Consider the following 17,496-nt stretch of genomic DNA (forward strand, 5'->3'; position numbering starts at 1 on the left):
TAAACTGGGGAATACCATTCCTAAACCATGACATTTATCAGCCTTTCCAGTATGTCACAATACATGGTACAAGAAAATCAGACCCCTTGAATCTTAAAACATAAACATCTGTTCACTGAAAAAGTTCTCTCCACTCCAGAGGAAGTGAATAGCATCTCTTTTTGATTCTTCCCTCTTTCCTTCACCCACAAAATTCTCTGTGATTGTATTTATAAGAAAAGTCTCCTGCACAAAGGGATCTGAATCATTTTAGGGTATGCTTGCAAATGTTTTAATCACACGTAGTTTTCAACTTTGAAGTGAACCTGAGGAGTGCCTTTAAAACAATTTATACATCCAGTTTTCCCTCCTGGGATTGTCTTCAACCCTGAGGAGATTTTTCAGAAGTTATGTATATCCAGAGGTTGGGCCCTCCAAACTCTCTAAATTCCACAAAGTGCAATTCCTTGACTCCTGACTATAAAACAATCTAATGGTCCAGATGGTTTTTTTCCTAAAAGCATTTGACAACCCTTGAGGCAGACATGCAAGATTAAATGCTTTTTTGTACTGTGAGACTACATAGGAGTACAATAACTTTCCTAAGTCTGTCAATATAATGAATATTTTCTGGGTTTGCTTTTTAAAATCTATAAATGGTCTTACAATGAAAGCCATTAAAGAAGCACTCCAGAAATTCTACTTTTCTGGGAAGTTTTTCTTCGAGTAACTCACAAGTTTAATCCAAATGAGATGCTGTTGGACAGCTTTAAAATTCTGTTGAAAAGTAGGACATGGCTAAAGGTTTTGTTCTCCTGTGTTTGAGAGGGTGGAAGGAAGAAGCCTTCTTTCTGAGACAAGACATTATTATTTTCAGCTGTTATTGCTGTTGTTTAACTGCACCAGCAGCACTGGGAGAGGAGCTGCAAAACAGAGAATTACACAGAATCCTGTGCATTCTGTGTCAGGTAGATAACTGATGGCTGAATGTGTGATATATCTCTCCAGTTATACAGCAGATTGCAGAGATTTTGAGTGACTGAACAGGTTTTTATATTCCCAATGAGCTAAAAGCTGGAAAATAGGATTATCCTTCACTGTGATTTACTCTGCTATATGAAGAGCAACGAGGTCAGGTAAAGTCCTAGTAGTAAATGGGAGCACCTCAGTGGGTTTGCAGCAGCTGAATCACTTGTCACCATCAAAACAGGTTCAGTGACTCACCACAGCTTGAGTCCATGTGCTGACTCTAGTCAGTAAACGAAGTGCAGGAGACTTCAGACTTCCTGAAGATTAGCACTTCTTTCCACCCAGCACCTTGTTCTCTAATTGAGCCAATCTTCTTAAATGTAATGTCTGTAATGGTATATTTTCAAATGGAACAGATGGAGAGAAGTCTAGGCTGCCATTTGTTTAATAGGAGTGGAAACTGTGAAAGTGAGTGTACCACAGGATTCAGCATTAATAGCATGTGATAAAAGGGAGAAGTATCCTGAAATGTGAAACTAACACTTTTATTGAAATCACAGAAAAATTAGGTTGGAAGGCACCTTCAGTCAAAGTAGAGGCAACTTTTAACTTACAACAGGCTGCTCATCCCAAACATAATTCAAAGTACATCCTGGCAAGACAGTGAAGAAGAGTCACATACAGATTTTCTTTTGTTTTGTTTTTCCTATAGGCCTGAGGAATCAGTCCATTGTATTCACAAGCTTCTTGAGGGTTTTGATAAACTGCTGCTTTAAAATACAGGAGTAAAATGCAGGATATGACTCCACACTGTTACATGCTGTGTTTCTGCTCTCACTCTTCTCTGGGTCTTCTTTCCTTGATGTGTTTCTGCATAGCACAGGGTAGGTCACAAGAAAAGGCAGCAGTACTCACAAGGGAAACTGCAGGTATCTGAAGTTGACCCAAGCTCTTCTGTTCTCTGTGAAGAGAGAGGCTTCTGCAGAGCACCAGAGATGAAATCCCACTCTGAGTTGTCCTCTGGAACTCTCTGTCTCTATTGAGCAGAAGACTAATTTCCAAATCTAGGCCACTTTTAAAAGTGTGAATGCCTCCCAGGGTACAAGCTGGCATCAAATCAGAATCCCAAAGGCCCAAGTGACCTTACTATTCAGGAGGTCACATATTCATAGCCAATTTTTTGCATGTTGTCAGTGTCTGTTTGCTTGAGTCTTATCTGGATAGTTCAAGGAGTAATCAGGTATTTATAAGAAATCTGACCTAGTACTGTAAAGACTATACAGTCCCTTTATACACTGTTAACTTGAATTCAGTAAAAGGAGTTATTTTTCTGCTGCAAAATCATCCTTTCTTTATTGTTTCTTTTCTGATGTTTCTAATTGTTAAAATGCTGCACTGCTGTATTCACTTTTCAGCATCTGAGTAAGTGGTAAGTGGAAACATTCAATCAACAAATCTTTCACAGTTGTATTTTTCTTGTTTTAGGAAGCCATTCTCTTAGTCAATTTTGAAAAAGGTACTGAAGTTCCTAAGTTTACTTGGTTCTTGTACAAACTTTCCCGTTATGTAAGAAATTATGTCCAAACTGGCTGCATACTGAGAGCTTCACATCTAGGGGGAACAGCAAAGATTGCTTTGGAAAGCCTGAGAAATTATTGTGTGACTTTCTCCGTGCTTAGGCAGCCTCTCTGAAAGGCGGCTCCCAAAGTAATTGGTACTGTCTGCAATAATATAAGGAAACTTTGTTTATACTCCCTCAACCCTTCCTATGCTTCATTTTCCCTGGATGCTCACCCCCTCCCTACACACACTCATCATGAAGGAACAGTAACTACTTAGACTTCACGTTGTATTTTCCTCATTACTCCTAGACATTTTCATGATGACTCAGCTCTTCCTGGGACCTACACTGACTCACTGAGATTTAGATAAACCCTTTCCTACTCACTTTGCTTCATGGAAAAGCATGGGAAGCATGTAAGAAGCCTGGTTTTTTTAGTTCTCTACCTTCACAGGCATACAAATAGTCTTGTTTGCAACAGTCATATTTGCAATGCAAATCTGTGTATAAGTTTAAATTCCTTTTGTTTTTTTCCTGCAATGATACCTTCATACAGAGGGAGACTTCCAAGCTATCAGTAAATCTATAAAGAATTTTGAATAAAGTTCTTCTTTCAGTTTGAATAGCAAAATAATTTCTTGTCAGAATGGATGCTCATTTGCCTCAGGTAGAGATCGGCAATGGATACATCAGTAATGGATAGGATGGGAAATATCCTCACTGTCCTACACATTTGATCTACTCTTCCCACACTTTCAGCAACAGTAGAGTAGCACTTGAGTGAGTAACCACTTCGTTTCTTTCCAGTGTACTAATGAGGTTTCGGTTGACAGTTTCAAATACAACACTTTTACATGGTATTTATTACTCTTGCACTAGGATTAGAGAGTTGTGGCCATGCAATTTCACAGAGAAATGGTGCTTAAATATGGCATCTTTTGACTTGTATCTAATGGATTTGGATGAGAGAAATGTCCCTAAAAGGCATTTGAGACAGGCAAAAAGGAAAAGAAAATATATTCACCTTGCTCTAGAGCTTTCTGACAGTGGGCAAAGTGCAGACATTGGAGGGGACTCTGCCTACAGGTTCAGTAATGGAGCTCCTGCTGTCAGAGGAAGGGAGCTCAAACCACTTTATATCTCTGGCAGATATACTTTCCCTCTTAATGGCAAGAAACTCTTCCTATTTATGCAAACTACACTCAAATGCTATATCCTAGCACATAGGACTGAGCTGAGGCAGAAGATTTTTTCTTAGAACATCAATTAATTTTGCATGTGGTGAGATTGTACTTTACACTCTCCTCATGCACTGTATTTCATCCAAGGCTACCCAAAGCTTTTGTTGATGCTTGAACATATTCCAGCAGGAAGAATGGAGATTTTTCTCTAGTTTTACACTGGCAGACTCTGGTCAGTCTAGACTTCCTTGCAAGTCCACTTATGTTGATGGACCAAGTTTGATTGGTCACATTCTATCTCGAACAGCACTGATTCAGTTTGCTATGATCACTGTCTAGTAATCATCCACACACATATGCCGAGGAATAATTTATTAGAAAACCTAAATTTCCTTATCACTGCTTAGGATTAGAACAAATTTCAAACTCTGACATATAGATAATATAGAATTAATATCTGGCATTTATAGTCACAATTATACAACAATAAATGCAGTCATACTGCTTTATTAGTCTAAACTATGTGAAGTAAGTGAGAAAAGCTTATTAACACACAGCTTGATTTAAGGTAAAATCACCTAAGCGATCTGGAAGTATAAACCTTTTTTCTTAATAATAACTTTTTTTATAACGTACAATGCTAAAACCTTGTTTCTGAACATCAGGCAAATTCAGAAACAAGGAATGTTATTTATAGTGTTCTTCAGTGTAGCTATTTCTGCTCTCAGTTATTTTTTCTTTTCTCATTTGCCAGTCTGCCATTAATCTGTAAAACTCTGCTCTATATAATCATTTTCTTCCTTTCAAGACATAGATACAATCGTTTAGGTTCTGCTTACAACTCCAGCGGAAAGAAATTTGATACTTTATCTTTCTGAGTGCCATAAATAAATAGCATCAGATTGTGAAAAAGAGAACACCAATACTTTCAGGCATAGAAAAAAAATGAGAAAGCACTTTCATTTTTACTGTGTTCCCTTGTCGTTCCTTTTAACCTGATTATGCCTGAGATTGTTATGGGAAGCTAAACATCTGACTATGTTTGTTTCTCCTTCTCTGTCTCTCTAAAAGCCTGCAAACATTAACAGTGCTGTGAAACATTGCAGCAATTCTGAAACAGGATTTTCTTTTTCTATCTTCATATATATTCCAAAGGATTGTGCAAGGTCTCTTCACAAGCTGTTTTGGGAGATGCCTGCAAAGACCTTTGTCTCAGCTTTCCATAGCAGTCCAACACAGCCGGTTGGTGTACACAGCTGTACACCATTTACAGTATAATCTTTTACACTCACATACATATTGGGGATTAACATTTTGGGGGTGTTTTTTGAGGTTTATTACAATATTTCTTACCAAACAGGATGGGAAGAAGTCATAAGCAGTTTTATTTAGACAAGATCTCTTTTTAAATGTAAAAGCACACAGGCAATTTTCAAATCAATTATTTCTCAGGTGTGTTGTCAACTAGATTATAGCACTAAGTGCCACATCCAGTCATTTCCTGAACACCTTCAGGGAGGGTGATTACATGACCTCCCTGGACAGTCTGTTCCAATGCCTGACCACCCCTGAATAAAGAAATTCTTCCTGATGGCCAGTCTGAATCTCCTCTGGCAGACCCTGGGGCTATGTCCCCTTGTCTTGTACTTACAGTACAGTGTACCCTCTAACAAGGTCTATTGGAAATCTTTTTACAGGACCAGTATGACTGTGACAAGCTTAATCAAATAATTTTTGATAGCAACATAGGTTTTCTTTAAATCTGAGTTTTGGAGGTATGACTGAAGACCTCAGATAGACTCCTATTATGAAACTTGGTCACAAGAAAATGTAGAGAAGGATGGAGACACTTTTTTTCCCTACAATGATCATTATAAGAATGTTCAAAAGTCAAAAATATAGTATGACAGATTTTGAGAAGATTTTTCACCTTTTCCTCAGAGGTGTCTTACCAATGTCATATTTTTGCAGTATTTATAGGTGCCCCTTTAGTAAATATAAGGTATCTCAGAAGAGGTTATAAAGGTCAGATGTTTCTATACTCTTGCAACTTCTAGTCCATGGGGTTGTCAAATCAGCTTATTATTAAAAAAATACAAGTCTGTAGTATCAATATTATCAGTTCCACCTTGTTTGCATTAGATTGCTGAATACATGTTTGTTTAAAATAATTTCATAATCACTGAATAATTAAGTTGGAAGGGATCTCTGAAGGCCATCTGTTCCAAACCATGTTCAAAGCTGGCTAAATCAAGTCAGGTTGCTTAGAGTGATGTCCAGTTGCATCTTAAGCATCTCTAAGATTCCAAGCCTGTCTGAGATTCCTCATGTTTGACCATGTATATGAGCTGGTTTGTTGGCTGGGTGTTTTTTTGTAAGTTTTAAATAGCAATAATAATAAAATAATCAGAATTTCCTGTTTTCTAGTTTTGGCCCATTGCATCTTGTTTTATCACCGTGCATCTCCAATAAAAGTCAGGAACCCTTTTGTCTGTATGTTCTGATTATGTATTTATAATATCTTTCCTTAGAACTGGATGGAGAAAGACATTCATGAAAATTGTCAGTAACAATTATATGCACTGTTCATTGTTGATCAGTTTTATTAATTGACCATCACTGAAAACAATAATGTGTAGGCAAAAATATATAGGCTGCATAAGTTCCAATTATTTCATTAGCTGACTTATTCACTCTGTTTTGTGAAAAGTAAATTTTAAAAAAGTAAGTAATCAGCTAGAATTGATAAAGCTTCCAAAGCTTTATGAAATCTAAATTCATTAGATAATTTATTCCTAGGAAATAATTTACCCACTTTGACTTATAATGGAAATTGAAGTGGGGAAAACAGCACCCTCCTAACAAAACTCAGACAGATTGGTTCCTAATTACAATGTTATACGTTCCAGAGTCATGTAGTCTTTTGGGTTTTGTCTGCATTCTTCTCTGAGAAGAGACATCCATATAAAACAGCTGCAGCTCCAAAAGGACTTTAAGTGGTAAATTGATTTGATTGATTCAAATTTGATTACATACTGGAAACACATTTAGTTCAAGTTAAGCACATTAGCACACATCAGCTAGAATAAAATTCCAATTGCTTCTTTGTTATTCATTAATGGAACTTAATGACTCCAACAAAACATTAATGAAGAAAAAATATTGGCTTGCATAATTCATTTGGAAAAATTAATTAATTGTTGTATTAAGGGCAGCCTACTCCATGGAGTAATTACTGAAACTTTGGTGGGGAGTACTTAATGATATTTATTTGCAAGCTGTTGTTTACTCCTTTCATTTCACATCGATTTCGTTTTGCAGATAGTATAGTTTTCTTGCCGAAGGAAATTAAACACACTTTGTAATGATGCTTCTAACTAAATATTTGCAATTAATAGAGTCACCACAGTTTTACACTCAGGCTGTTAACATGGTGTTTACTACATCCAGCACTTACTGGAAAGATGAGAAAGTTTGTCAAGAGATAATATGCGAAGTGAAGAAAGACCTTTGATAGAGCCAATTCACCAGTTCCAATGTACAACAGAAATAGTCACTTCTGCTCAGCTGAAACTTTCTAACAAGTAGAAAAAAACTTCTGGGGCCATATTTTCTTCTTGCTAAAATCCATTAAGAAATGTATGAGAATTTCCCATAAGTCCTTAATATTAAGACAATGAAGGCATTACCCAGAAACTTTTTTTTTCTTTTGTTTTCTTATTTCTGGACAGCTACAGACAGATGTTTTATTTCAATGGAACTTAAGTTTTAGGTAGAGATAGACTTGAATGAAGACAAAAGTTTCTACAATAGTCAGGTAGTAAGAGCTGCAGTCCAACTCCCTGTCCCTTACTCAAGTTCTAATCCTATGGAATTGTTGGGTCTGATGGAAGACCAAATTCAGTGCAGGCATTTACAGGTAAGACATTGCAATGCTTTTTTATTTTTTTGGCCAATTATTTATTCTGTAAATAAGGCAGATAGTAGTTCATTGTAATTTCTGCTTTCAGAGGAGTCTTAGTTCTTTACTGGAGCTAATCCTCAGTTGATAAAATTAATTTTAATTGAAACATGACATTAAAGTGTTTTTAGGTGAAGTAGCAGGTGGTATCATTCATTTTGCTGTCCTGTTTACAAAAGCAAAAACAAAGTTTACCTGGAGAGATACAGTTCACCAGAGCCAAGTGTCACTAACCTGATAGTGGGCAGCAGAGAAGAAAAACAATTGCAAATTCCTTTAAATGCTTCCCCAACAGCAGTAGGATTTTTGCATTTGTTTTGCTTTTATTCCCTCCCTAGAAAAGAAATGTTCTTTTATCAGTGTTGGGTGAAAGAAAAATATGTGAGTGAAAATATTACATACTTCTAACCAGAATCCCAGAAGAGCCAGTTCACTGAGCACTTGGAAGGCTCTGCAGTGTCTAGATGTAAAGTGGAACCATATGTCATCATATTTATAAAACTGTACAAAATAAAGCAGAGTTTTGTTCTGTAGCTGGGTTCTTGTTGCTGCTTAGAAATTTGGTGGATTTAATGGACAGTGTTTGGCTGTTTAATCATTGCTTCAGTAGAAAAGCAAAAGCTGTTTGTTTATATGACTTTTGGCATTTGGATCACAGACCATGCTCCACGTATGGTTGGGGTTTCCTTTTTTTTCCTCTTTAGCAAGTAATTTTAGCAACTTCTGCTGTCTAACTAGCAAAGAAACTGCCTGACCACAGGAGATATGATCCAAAGCTTACTGTAATTTATGTGATCTTCTCCCTGCATTTAGTAGGATTTGCATTAAATTTTGTACTTAACAGTATGCATGGAACATGGTAGGATACAAAACAGATGGTGGAGATGTGTTAGTTAAGGTGGTCAGAGATGGAATTAATTACTAAAATCCTCTAGAAATGGGGGTTTTTAGGTAGCTATTTTTCAACAAATATTAAGTCCTTTCATTAGTACTACTGAGGAATGAAACAAAACACTGCAAGCAATCCTTTTTTCTGTTTTGGGTGGGGAGAGAGGGCCAAGAGAGGACCTTTTTCCAGTTACTTTTATGATAACAGAGAAGGACACACTGTTTATGTAAACTGATGTAGAAAGTGAAACTCACTACCAAATAAAGACATAATTTTCCTTCATCGTAAGTTAAAAAAAAAAAAAAAAAAAAAAAAAAAAGAAGGTAAGAAGGTTTAGTAGAAGTCTTAAACCTTCTGTTCACTAGCTTCTAATTGCTACTATGTAATGCTTTCCAGTGAAACTGAAAATGACCCACAACATCAAAGGCTCAGCAGCTTCTGTGCCATTTACTGTTTGGCAAGACTTTAATGGCACAACAGGCTGGATTTTCTGCTGGTTTTGAGAAAAAAAGGACAAAAATAGAAAAGAAACAGAAGAAGAAAGGTGTCGGATTCAAGTCTTCCATCTCTCTCTTGACAGTCAGCTCCAGGCCAGCAGCAAATGAAAGAGAGAAACAATGGAAAACTTAAGCTTTTGCTTTTTCTTTTAATTTTCAATTCATGAACACGTAGCATGCCACACGATGGCAGCACAGGCTGCAAAATGCAGAGGAGTTGCTGTACACAGTAAATTGCACAGAGAAGATTTAACGTTGAAACTCCTGTCTTGCAAATGTTTCTGAGGCGTAGGGTATCGCTGCAATGTGAGCTTTTCCTGTACCCAAGTCATGCCTATAGAGATCACTTTTCCAGTAAAGACCGTCTTTTTGAGATGGTATAGGTATTTCTTCTCAGAATCATAAGGGTTTTATTGTCTCTAGTGACCTTTTACTTTCCCACTGCCCCATTTTTTCTGTGCTTTCTTTAAACAGAAGTAATGCCTTCATCTCAAGATGCACTGCTGCGCTCTGTGACCTGCTCCACCCGCACTAGGTGAAGGTTACAGCTTAGCAGGACAAGGCATACTTGAAGGCAGAGACTGGTTCTAGCAGAAATCTTTGCTTTCCACATAAAGCTGTCTCTGGCACCATTTCAAAGATTTCACTTTTCAAAAGGAAAAGCAAAATGGACCTCGGGAAGGAAAATAGGCTGTAATTTTAAAAACTGATTGAAGGCAGGCTTGGGAGCTGTGATGAAGAAGAGTTGGGTTTGAAAGCTGAGCAAGGTGCCCTTCTCTGCTGCCTTTTTAACTTCCCCTTTGGTTTATTGACTTCCCTTCTGTCCCCGTTTAATCCTGGACATCTGAATTTGTGCTCTTTTTTCATCTGTCAGTGATTAAGTGGTATCTAGCGGACAAACACACACCAAATGAAAATACAAAAACCGTAACACTTACAAAAAAGAAATACCTGTCTAGAAACAAAACTGGATACATCACTTTGTCTCGATGTGGGATTATGATACCTTTTAATTCTGTTTCATCCTAAAGTGATTTTGTGGTTTGTTACTGCAGCATTTAGTCTGCATTTCCCTTGTTTGCAGTAGCCCATGACGCAGTTTGGGTTGGAACTGATTAGTAGCTCTCGCTTTTCTGCCATCCCATGCTGCCATCCTGAGGCCAACTCCTGCAGTGCCTGGAGCCACGCGCGCTGCAGGCTGGCTGTGTCGGGATGCACAACCACTGTTCATCCCCACCTGCTGAGAGACCACCCCAGATCAAAGTTTGTGTCTATCGCGAATCATCGCAGTTTCAGAGGTAGTTCAATATAATTTTTTATTTTCATTCCAATGAGGTAAATTCAATTTCACTTTTAGTAAGCACTCCAGTTTGTCTTGCACTTTTAGTTCGTATTTTTTAGTCTGAAACCATGCAATTACTATTTTTACAACTGAAAGTTAAATTGGTGTAGTTCTTCACTTGATGAGTATAATTCTGCCTGGCACAATCATTCTTTGCCTTTTCTGGGTCATAGATTATCTGTCTGTAGGTGGTGTATAACTCATGACTGATTATCTTTGGGTCCTAAATGCTGTCCTAGAATTTGGGAGGATGAGTACGTCACCTTCATAGCTTCACACTGCTTCTAGTGCATGTTTTGATCATAAGAAAAAGCCCTGAAACTAAATTTGACGTTGCCAATCTTTGGGATAAGACACATGAAGATAAGTGATGCCAGCCAGGTGAATGGACACTGAGAGATACAGCAGGAACTGGGAATTGCAACCATTTGGATACCAAAGGGCATGATGCCGGCTATGTGGATGCGCATGGAGAAGGAGGCAGGAGTCAAAGGTGCGTGAGGAGGAGTGAGACTGGTGCGAGACTGGCACATGGGGAGACTGTGAGGGAGTAACAGCCCAGGAGTTCCTTTGTTGGGGATCTCGTCAAGGCACCAGCTCAGGCTGTTTCTGTGTTACTGCGGCATGAATAAATGACTTTATGGAATGAGACATCTGAGACTTCACCATGGGAAACCTGGGGTTGAACTGGTGAGGAAACCTGGTCTGACTGTAGGAGTGGGATGTGTGAGGAGACAAGTGGGGACTTGTTGGGTCACTGGAGCTGCCCTCAGTGAAGTGACTTCCGTTTCACCAGTGAAAGTCTCTGGCACTGGGACTGCAAATGCTGGAGAGGGGCTTGTGAATGATAAGACTGGGAAGTTTCCTTAATGAGTGAGCCCCACAAGTTTCTACTACAGCTCACAATGACAGAATGGGTTCAAGGTGACATTTGCTCCTTTGTTCAACTGTGGATTCCTGTGTGCCAGGGAAATCATCTGCTTTGGCCCCGATAGGAAGAATGAGTGTCAAAATGTAAACCAAGTCCTGTTATAGACTAGACTAGCAGTTAATGTAGTCCTGTATTGTGTTTCTAAAATCAATTGCAGATATTTTAAATTATGAACCATAAAACTAGTTAGTTATTAGTAATAAAATTGCTTGTTTTCAACTAGTGTTGGTCTTCTAATATGAAACGTGGTACCTTTAACTGTTATCTCTGACATCCTCCCCAATGTAGCTGCAGTGTTTTCTATTTTGTGTAAAGCATTAGATGCTTTAGAACTAATTGCATAAGAGATAGCCTGTCTTCATGTGGGTCACTGAAGTATTTAATTTTAAATATTTTCATATTTATGATCAGTGGATTTGTTCAGGATGGAGCTTTACTGACAAGCAGCACAAGATGGAGCTTTAGAACATGCACTTTCTACAGGAGGATCCAAGGTCCACAGGTTCTCTTTCAATCAATAACTGCCATCAGGATCCTCAAAAAACACTGAAAAAACCTCAGCTAAACTTCTTTCCTGAGATTTGACAGCAGAAGAGATGGAAATGTAGCAGTAGAAAGTTGTAGGACAGGACAAAGAAAACTTTCAAGCACTCTGTACTTAGTGTTGTGGAGTACATTTAGCTGTAAAATTGATTCAGGATCTTTATCCTGTCATCCGAAGTTAAACCAAGAATGTATACAGTCTGTAGCTAAAAGCCCTTTTTAAAAACTTCTACAAATAAAAGTACATTAAATATGGAATTCTAGTGTTCTTTTCTGCAGGGGTTTCTTTGGGAAAACTTGAAGGGTTAGATCTAGTGGAAGTCAGCTCTGGAAATACTACGTTCCTTTCAAGCATGAATTGGTACAAGTATTTTTTATCTCTCTAAGTACATGTAGCTAGATTTGCATTAATTTTTATGTTGTTTTTTTTTTTCTTTAAAGCAAATTTGTGATATGATTTAATTCTTGCCTATAGAATATTTCTTAGGTAATAAATTGAGAAGTGATCTTGGAGAAAATCAGCTTGTAACAAATTAGAGAGAATATTATAATTAAAATATTAATGGCTTGTTGAAACTTGAAAATTATGAAAATCAACACAGTAGAGACACTCAGTTGTCATATATGAGTATTAGGATAAGAGAAGAAGAATATATTAACTCAACTGAAATAGAGAGCAAATCTTTCCCTTTGTAGTAATATGAAATAAAGAAATATGAAGTGTATAAGTGTTTTACATAAACTATAATATTCTGAGAGAAAAAAGTCATGCTTCCCATTGGACAATGAATGAAAACATTTGCACTCCTATGAGTACCCGAGAGAAACAATGTAAAAAGTAGCACCATATGATAAAAATCCGGGTGGAATACTGAGGTGCTGCTACATCTGTTGACTGGAGAAGTACCCAGCCGTGTTAGGCAGGATTGTACAGGACAGCTACTGCTGTCCTTCACCTTCCAATCAAATGTTCTTTCGGTTCACTTCTCTCATGGTTTAACCTCAATAGGCAGCTAACACGGCTGCTTGCTCACTCCCCTGCAGAGGGGTAGAGGAGAAAGTAAGAAGAGCAAAAGTGTGAAACATGGGTTGAGATTAGGACAGTTTACAAGGGAAAGCAAAGGCTGTGCACACAGCAAAGCAAAGCAAAATAAGGAATTAATTCACCACTTCCCATTTGCAGGGAGGTGCTCTGCCATCTTAAGGAAAACTGGGCTTCATCACGTCAGAGTTACTTGGGAAGACAGATTCCACAACTCCAAATGTCCCTTCTTCCTTCTTCTTTCCCCAGTTCTGGTCAGCTGGGGTCAGATGTCCTAAATGTGCCCCCTCTGAAATTCTTGTGCACTCCCAACCTCCTCACTAGTTTGGTGGGGCAAGGAGCAGAAAAGACCTTGATTCTGTGTAAGTGCTGCTCAACAATAACAAAAACACCCCAAACTTACCAATGCTAATTTCATCCCAAACCCTTACCCCAGCACCATACAAGCTACTGTACTCCAGCCAAAACCATTTGAGTACACACTCTGTAGTGTAGGCTCTTCTTGTTTACTATCTGCTTGTACAGGGTAAGCACAGTGAACCTCTGACCTATGAGTCTTACTATTATCTGGAGTAACTTCAGACACAGAAGTCTATGGCTACAAAGCTGGTACCAGCCCTCTTACAGGAATGAAGGATTGAGGCAAAGATAATTATCTGCTGCAGTATAAAAAGCATAAACACTGTTTCTCCAGCATGTCACACCATTATGCATTTTTACTCCCAGCCTCCATTTTAGTGGTGTGAATTCCCTTCCTAGTGTTTTTTAAGCAGCTGAAATAGTTTGTGTTAATACCTTGGTGAAAGAATTTGTCTAAGCCACTGCTGTTCTGATTCTTGTTCACTGGGAATTGGCCCAAGAGATGAATGCTGCAAGTCTGAAAGAGCACAAAACTTAGAGAACTACCAATTTGCTCTTCCCTGCATTTGTATCTTAGATAATAGTGAAGTTCATGCATTCCATCCTGGTTCACTTTTCCTGTGAAGCTCAAGAGTTACTACTTAACACTAAGAGGAATTTCTGCCATAATTTCTTTTGCTTCTAATCTTCATTTCCTCTGATAGCTACTATACCAGAATATTATTATTTGATATATAAACATCATAAAGTATTTGGGAATGAACGTGATATGAACAAGAGTGGAAAAAAGTGATATTGCAGTTCTGTCTCCATAGTACAGTGCAGATGAATAGGAACAGATCTGTAAAGCAAACTGCCTGGTGTTGAGGGGCAGTGTCCACACTACAGGTATGTCAGGGGAATTCATACTCAGCTGTGGCTATTCTGTCCCAAGGGCTATTCCATCCCACGGGCTGTGTGTTCCTATGTGTTTTACTGCTCAAGGTGAGTGTTACAGTGGGGATTCTGTAACATGATGTATCAAACAAGGAGTCCCGTGGAAAAGAAATATATAGGGACGGATTCTTGCTAGATGTTTCAGAGATGTTTATTTCTCCAGCCACATGGCCGGGCTCTGCCGAGGAACTGCTACAGTCACGGAACCCGAGGGTCCTTGCCTGCACAGGGGAACACAAAACAACCAATGGGGAACGAGGCTGACCAGGGGCAGGGAAACCCCGTGCCTCCCCCCCAGGGCCCCTCTCCGCATGGCAGGGAGGAGGGGCCCTAACATTTCACCCTTTTATTTTTAACAAAAGAGATTTAAAACTTAACATTGAAAACAACTGGATAAACATAACAAGAACAGTTTCAAAACAAAACAAGCCACCCTCCTGAGTCTTTAAATGTCCAAACAGATTCTCTGGAACATCTTAAGGATGACAGAAGTGAGACAGGACTCTCTGGGCATGCTTTGTGGGGAAACTGAGGCAGGAGAGGGTTTAATTTCTTCCCTCCCCCTTCCATCCCCCACTCAACATTGAAAAGGGATTTTTGGGGAAATGACTGGCAAAGGCAGGGTTTTGTGAGGGAAACCATGGGTGGAAAAACGGATTGGGAATACACTGGGGGTAATAGGATATAGGGTAAAAGGGAAAGGTGGGATTAGGAAAGGGAGACTGTAGGGGGGGCTTATACTCTCTAACATGACTACGATTTTTAGCATATATACTGCCTTTCACAAGAACACCATCAGGCCCAGTGACCTCTGATGCTTGTAACCCTTTTCTACCTTGTACAATTTTGAATTCCATCACCTCTCCATCTCCCAAGCTTGGGATGAATTTTTCAGGGTTATTCTTTTTAATAGCAGTTCTATGAACTAATATGTCTTGCTGGTTGTCACATCTTGTTATAAAACCATAATTTTGTTTAACATTATGTCAGAAGCCGCGGCGGGACGGAGAGCTCAGATCCCCGGCGGGGGGAGAAGAACAGACACCAGCCAATATGGTTGAAAAATACACTCCGATTTATTAGCAGTCTAAAGGCACTTATATAGTATACCAGCTTGTTAGCTCCTAAGTGGTTTAACACTTATCAGGACATATTTCTATTTCTACACAATCAGACTACATTGGCAGTTTTCCACAGTCTTGTTATGTTCAAAAGAATTTTGCCCTTGCCTCCCTTATACTCCTGGATATCACACCTGCAAGTCATTACTCCCTGAAATTTCTCAGGCTGAAACTGTTCAGCTTCACAACAGAGACTTTCCCACGGAAAGTGTCTCGCACACACAGGCCCAAAAACCTCCAGCTCAATAGCTTGCACAGTTCTTTTATTGATCCCAATAATTCTATTCTCCAACAACATTATACCACTTTACTATTCCTAAAACCTTAGCTACAGTGATCTTTCCCTTTTTCCAAGTGGCTGCTGTTTTCTGTCTCGCTGTGTTTTTGCTTTCTCTTTTGCTTTCGCTCGCTCCCATGTCGGAATTGTCGGGGCTGCTCATGCCTGCACACTGTTCCCGGGGTCACATTTGGGGCCGTGTGGGCCGGGCCGCACCGCGCCGCTCAGCTCCCTGCGCGCCATCTCTTCTGCTCTTAGCTGCGCTGCCACTGCCAGGCGCTGCACCCACGTCGCGGCTGGCCCCCCAAGTGACGACCCCCCGCGCCCTGCTCCAGCGCGCATTTCGGCTGGGTGCAGCTCCGCTCCGCTGCCACCACCGCCAGCCGCTGCCTGCACCCCGCTCCTCTCATGGGGCTCGCTCCACCACACTCTGCGCGGGGCTGGGCGGGCTCCCGCCGCGCCTCGCTCTGCTGCCAACACTGCAGCTCACGTCGCTCCGCCCACGCACAGGAACTGCCTCGCTGCTGCCTCGCACGTGGCCTGGGTCACACAGACTCTGAGGTACGCTTCCCTTCGCTAAGACACAGCTGACATTGCTCAACAGTCTTGGTAATTAAATAATATTCATGAAAATATTCTTCCATCAGCATATATTTTGACTCAGAAATTAACTGTGTCCAAACAGTGTTCCAAAAGTCTTTGGTAAGAATTAAATCCCAAGAAACATAGAAAAAGTTCTTAAACAACCATGAAAGGAAATGTTTCAGTTCCTTTTGAGCTTGAATTAAGCTAAAATTTACAAATTGTTGTTCAAGAATCTTTTCAAGTTTAAGATAAATGTCCATATGTGGCTCTGAGAGCCAAGAGTCTTTCCACGGTTCCTCCATAGTTTAGATATGGAATAGCAAAACAAAAACAAGAAGAGGAATCCAAAGTTTCTAGGGTTTACTCACACATCAATCGCTTAGGGATCGGGGATCGTTCTGCCTGCATTTCACTACCATTTGTTACAGTGGGGATTCAGTAATTGATGTAATTGATGTATCAAACAAGGAGTCCCGTGGAAAAGAAATGTATACGACCGATTCTTGCTAGATGTTTCAGAGATGTTTATTTCTCCAGCTGCATGGCCGGAGCTCTGCCAAGGAACTGAGGCAATCACGGAACCCAAGGGTCCTTGCCCGCACAGGGGAACACAAAACAACCAATGGGGAACGAGGCTGACCAGGGGCAGGGAAACCCCGTGCCTCCCCCCCAGGGCCCCTCTCCCAGGGCTACATGGCAGGGGGGAGGGACCCTGACAGGTGAGGGCCAAAACCAGGACAATGAAAAAGAAGATACAATGGAGAAACAAAGAACTTTGACAAGAAACAGAGATTATGTTGATGACGTGTACCTAAGCAAGCTAAACTAAAGATCCATCCCTCAGCTTCTGAACTCTTGCTTCCGGGCGTTCACCGATCACGTTTGTAGTTTGGTGTTCTGCAACTGGTTATTCACTTTGAAGAGCTTAATCTTCCTTAGAGTTTAATCTTCTTTTCATATATTATTTTCTGATGATTGTGTTGGCCCAGTTGCCTCACAGGACATTGTATTTTAATATTCCTTTCCAGAAGAGTAAATTCAAGACTCAGGTCTTTTGGCAAAATTAGCTTTACTGGGTGTCTCATGTGGCAAGAGTCAGCTTCAGTTGCTCAACATTTCTCTTCTTCTATTGCATTTATGTTTGATCTTGTTCACAATTGAGTCACTGTTGTGGGAAATTTTGCAATCGTTGTTCTTTGAGAATTTTTATTATCATAGCAATTTTGTTGAGAGCCAATTAAATCATGTTGGTAAGACATGTTTGGACAGTAAAAGGAAACTGCCTTGTAGCAGCAGAACAATACTCAGTAAGAGTGTCAAAT

The sequence above is a fragment of the Aphelocoma coerulescens genome, chromosome 2 (assembly GCF_041296385.1).
Source record: "Aphelocoma coerulescens isolate FSJ_1873_10779 chromosome 2, UR_Acoe_1.0, whole genome shotgun sequence".
NCBI classification, from domain to species: Eukaryota; Metazoa; Chordata; class Aves; order Passeriformes; family Corvidae; genus Aphelocoma; species Aphelocoma coerulescens.